Below are 6,000 nucleotides of genomic sequence, written 5' to 3' on the forward strand. Positions count from 1 at the left end.
GAACCAGCTCTTGGTTTCATTGATTTTTTCTATTGTTTTATTCTTCTCAATTCTATTTATTTCTTCTCTGATCTTTATTATGTCCCTCCTTCTGCTGACTTTAGGCCTCATTTGTTCTTCTTTTTCCAATTTTGATATTTGTGACATTAGACTATTTGTTTGGGTTTGTTCTTCCTTCTTTAATATGCCTGGATTGCTATATACTTTCCTCTTAAAACTGCTTTCTCTGCATCCCACAGAAGTTGGGGCTTTGTGTTGTTGTTTTCATTTGTTTCCATATATTGCTTGATCTCTATTTTAATTTGGTCATTTATCCATTGATTATTTAGGAGCATGTTGTTAAGCCTCCATGTGTTTGTGACCCTTTTTGCTTTCTTTGTACAATTTATTTCTAGTTTTATACCTTTGTGGTCTGAGAAGTTGGTTGGTAGAATTTCAATCATTTTGAATTTACTGAGGCTCTTTTTGTGGCCTAGTATGTGGTCTATTCTGGAGAATGTTCCATGTAAACTTGAGAAGAATGTGTATCCTGCTGCTTCTGGGTGTAGAGTTCTATAGATGTCTATTAGGTCTATCTGTTCTAGTGTGTTTTTCAGTGCCTCTGTGTCCTTACTTATTTTCTGTCTGGTGGATCTGTCCTTTGGAGTGAGTGGTGTGTTGAAGTCTCCTAAAATGAATGCATTGCATTCTATTTCCTCCTTTAATTCTGTTAGTATTTGTTTCACATGTTAGTGCTCCTGTATTGGGTGCATATATATTTATAATGGTTATATCCTCTTGTTGGACTGACCCCTTTATCATTTGGTAATGTCCTTCTTTATCTCTTGTTACTCTCTTTGTTTTGAAGTGTTTTGTCTGTTATTAGTACTGCAACACCTGCTTTTTTCTCCCTGTTGTTTGCATGAAATATCTTTTTCCATCTCTTGACTTTTAGTCTGTGCATGTCTTTGTGATTGAGGTGAGTCTCTTGTAAGCAGCATATAGATGGGTCTTGCTTTTTTATACATTCTATTACTCTGTGTCTTTTGATTGGTGCATTCAGTCCATTTACATTCAGGGTGATTATTGAAAGATATGTACTTATTGCCATTGCAGGCTTTAGATTCGTGGTTACCAGAGGTTCAAGGTTAGCTTCTTTACTATCTTACCATCTAACTTAACTCGCTATTGAGCTATTGTAAACATAGTCTGATGATTCTTTTTTTCTCTCCCTTCTTTTTCCTCCTCCTCCATTCTTTATATGTTAGGTGTTTTATTTTGTGCTCTTTTGTGTTTCCTTTGACTGCTTTTGTGGGTAGTTTATTTTATTTTTTCCTTTAGTTAGTATTTGGTTAATCTGCTTTCTTTGCTGTGATTTTATTTTCTCTGGTGACATCTATTTAGCCTTAGGAGTGCTTCCATCTAGAGCAGTCCCTCTAAAACACCCTGTAGAGGTGGTTTGTGGGAGGCAAATTTCCTCAACTTTTGCTTGTCTGGGAATTGTTTAATCCCTCCTTCATATTTAAATGATAACCATGCTGGATACAGTATTCTTGGTTCAAGGCCCTTCTGTTTCATTGCATTAAATATATCATGCCATTCTCCTCTGGCCTGTAAGGTATCTGATGAGAAGTCTGATGATACTCTGATGGGTTTTCCTTTGTAGGTGACCTTTTTTCTCTCTCTGGCTGCATTTAATACTCTGTCCTTGTCCTTGATCTTTACCATTTTAATTATTATGTGTCTTGGTGTTGTCCTCCTTGGGTCCCTTCTGTTGAGAGTTCTGTGTGCTTCCATAGTCTGAGCGAGTATTTCCTCCCCCAGTTTGGGGAAGTTTTCAGCAATTATTTCTTCAAATACACTTTCTATCCCTTTTTCTCTCTCTTCTTCTTCTGGTTCCCCTATAATGTGAATATTCTTCCATTTGGATTGGTCGCACAGTTCTCTTAATATTCTTTCATTCCTAGAGATCCTTTTATCTCTCTCTGTATCAGCTTCTCTGCATTCCTGTTGTCTGATTTTTATTCCATTAATGGCCTCTTGCACCTCATCCATTCTGCTTTTAAGTCCTTCCCAAGATTGTTTTATTTCTGTATTCTCCCTCCCAACTTTATGTGTTAGCTCGTGCATTTTTCTCTGCAGCTCCATCAGAATGGTTATGACCTTTATTTTGAATTATTTTTCAGGAAGATTGATTAAATCTATCTCCCCAGGTTCCCTCTTAGGGGATGTCTGTGTGATTCTGGTCTGGATCAAATTCTGCCTTTTCATGGCGATAGAGGTAGTTGTGGGCAGTTGGCACACGTGTCAGCTGGGAGAACAAAGACCCTTCCTGCTCATCGCCTTCCTCTCCTGTGAGAACAGCAACCCCTAGCAGCTTGTGCTGGCCAGCTGCGTGCTGACAGGGTCTCTGAGTCTGGCCCGAGCGGCTGTGGGGGAGGCTCTGCAAGGCTGCTGTGGGCGTGGCAGATCTCAGGCTGCTGCTCCTCTATGGTGGGGCCATGCAGGAGGGGGAATGGCTGGGAGGCTGTTTATCTCTGTGAGGTGCCTCAGAGCTGTGTTGCTGCCCAGGGGGTTAGGGCACCCGGAGTTCCCTGGGATTCCCAGCTGCTGAGCTGATTGTGCCAGGACACTTCCATCCAGCTGTGGGGTCCCTGTCCCTTTAAGACTTTCAAAAAGCACTTGCTTTTCTTTTGTCCCAGGAGCGCTGGCTGCAGGGACCCATTCACAGGTTTTACTGTTCTGTTTCCCTTGTATCCATCACACCATGCACTGCGTGTCTGCGCTCCCAGTGTGGATGACTAGGGCTGGGTATTTAGCAGTCCTGAGCTCCCACTCCCTCCCCGCTCTGACTCCTCTCCTCCCGCCAGGAAGCTGGGATTGGGGGGGTGCTCAGGTCCCACCGGGCCACAGCTTGTATCTTACCCCCTTTGTGAGGTGCTGGGTTCTGGCAGGTGGAGATGTAGCCTGGTTGTTGTACTGTGTCTTCTGGTCTCTCTTTTAGGAATAGTTGTATTTGTTGTATTTTCAAAAATATATGTGGTTTTGGGAGGGAGATTTCTGCTACCCTACTCATGCCGCAATCTTGGCTTCTCCCTTTCTAGACAGGTTTTTGTGTGCTTTGATTAATTACTCAAGGAAACTTCCCCAAAACCAATCTTTGAACTGAATTGTCCCTTTGTTGGGCAACGAGATATTTACCTGTTGGGACAATGCACCTTAAGAAGATTCCAGATAGGTAAGCGTATGCCTTTCTTTTATAAAGTAGGAGAATGGACTACAGTGAAGGGAGAGCTGAGAATGCAGAATGTTTGCTCAAGGCAAAGGAAAGAGTCTGCTGAAGTAAAGAAAATTAAGTAGGGCTTTGTAGTCAAACAGACAGGTGGATTCCAGGCTCTGTTACTTATAAGTTTGTGACACTGGGCAAGGTCTATGGACCTTTCTGAGTCTGATGCTTCTTAAATGCCAGCTTTTCTGTATGCCAGGGTGAGCCAATAAATGGCAGTGACTATTACAATCTAATAGGGAGAACGGTGTGGAGAAATAATATGAGAGTGATCTAGCCCCACTTAATAAATATGATATCTTCCTCTCCTAAGTGAGAGAATCCTCAGTGGATTTTATACATTTCTCATATTTATTTACTAGATTTTAAAGTCTTCTGGGATTGTAGGTACTGTGGTTACTCATTTTTGTAAACCACTCAGACCTAACAACTGCTCTTGCACCTAACAGAAGAGAGAAGGACTTAGGACAGAATCAATAGCCTTTAAGTCTTTTACAAGAGTTTGTATTAAATGGTTGATGAACACTTAAATATACGTAGATGAGAATGAGGAAGAAAAATTGGCTTTCAAAAAATAAAACACATGGAATAGGACCCAAACCACAGAAACTTGAAAGTCATTCAAAATTCTAATGAATTCTAGGTTAAAGGAAATATTTTAGTAGAATGGTTAAGATATGTTTTAATTCTGAACTGACTATCAGTGATTCTGACTCACAGTTGGAATGTACAATTTGTGGAACAGTTGAAAAACGAAAAGGAAACCTTTCAAATGAGTGGATATTTAGGGAAAATTTGTGGGAGTGTTTGAGTCATATCTGAAATGAGCTGTTTTCTTTCATTTTTTCCTAACTGTTCATTGTGGGGCAATTAATAATTAAGCAGATAATTACCGAACAGCAAATTTGGTACAAAAAGAAGTATCTATATTCAATGACTATAAATTTATCATCTCCAACCTCCTCTTGCCCAGGCATCTTCGTGTTATCCAGCATGGGGCTCAACTACTGACTGTATCAGTCAGACAGCTAAGAGTATCAGGTTCCTTTGCTAAAACTATTCCAACTCAAATCATCCTGGCAGACAATACCAAACAAAAATTCTTTGTCCAGGAAAGTGGCCAAATGTTAGACAACTGAATTGAAGCAGGAAAAACAAGGAATAGCTGCATAGCCTTAAGCAAGTTGCAAATGGAGCTTCACTCTCTTTATCACTAAAATGATATTTTTAAGACAGTCACACACTCTCTACCCTGCAATTCCAAAATAAGACCAAAACAACAACAAAAACCCTCTAAAACCCAAAAGTGATTTGGTAAGAATAGCACCAGGACTATTTGGCAGCAAAACTTGCTGTGGACAAATATGGAACCTCGGTTACATCTCAGTATTCATGGACATCAATCACACACATTCTGCTATTTGCTGGCATTTTGTGACTGGGGGATTAATTGCACTGTGAAAATGCCCAAGAGTTAAGGACATGCCTATAGGTTACTGTGAGAAGAAGAAAAGGAAGCATCTGTGTTTATTAATAGTTCAGAAAGTAGAGTTAACTACAGAAGCTTGATGGTGGTGTGTCTGTGAGACATCTTACTTAAGAATATGGTATGGGAACCACCACCATATATGACTTGAAGAAACAGAAAGTTAAGTTGTTGAAATTTTACAGTGATAATGATGAACAAGAAATTATGAAAATTAGAAAAATATTGCATAGAGGCAAATATGAAGATCTTGACCATGTGTTGATAGAATGTATTCAACAACAAAGAAGTAAAGATAAGCCACTGACTGGTTTGTTGGTCATGAAGCAAGCTAGAATATATCATGAAGAACTGAACATTGAAGGTGAGTGTGAATATTCAGAAAGCTGGCTGCAGAAATGTAAAAAGCATCATGGCATCAAGTATTTTAAAATCAACATTAACTAATGCTTGTCACAGACTTAGAGCTACAATGATGTTTGACTATGACCTGGCCGATGAAGATTTTGAAGGATTTAGAAACTCTGGTGAAAAATCTGCTGATTATGAAACTTCTGAAAATTATACTGATGAATTCACTAAGATAATATCTGATGAAAATCTAGCCCTGAGCAAATTTACAATGCTGATGAAACAGCTCTGTACTAGTGCTATGTCCCTGGAAAAACCTTAACAGTGGCTTGATGATGGCATCCCCAAATTTCAAGGGTGCCAAGCAAAGGTTGACTGTTCTTGGATGTGCTAATGTTGCAGGCACACACAAGATAAAATTGGCAGTGATTGGAAAAAGTCTACATCCAGGATGTTTAAAAAGGTTTGTGCAATTTACCTGTGTATTATTATGCAAACAAGAAAGCATCAGTAACAAGAGAGGGCTTTTCCTATTGGTTCGATAAGCACTATGTACGAGCACCATGAGCTCATTGCAAGCAAGCTGGACTGGAAGACAATTGGAAAATTATTATTCCTATCCACCTATTCTACACATCTCCTTTCTGTACTTATGAAAAGTAATGTTTTCAGCATTTACTTCCCCTCCAGTATGACCTCCATAATACAACCTTATGACCAAAGAATGCTGCACTCTATGAAGAGCTAGTATAAACACAATTTTTTGGAATAACATGCTTCAATTAATCAAGACCTTAAAATCCAAGACTTCCTTAAAGAATTTAGTCTTAAGGATGCCATCTATGCTGTTGCTAATGCTTGGAGTGATGTTACTAGTCAACATTAACTAATGCTTGTC

This window comes from Manis javanica, chromosome 7, assembly GCF_040802235.1.
Source record: "Manis javanica isolate MJ-LG chromosome 7, MJ_LKY, whole genome shotgun sequence".
NCBI classification, from domain to species: Eukaryota; Metazoa; Chordata; class Mammalia; order Pholidota; family Manidae; genus Manis; species Manis javanica.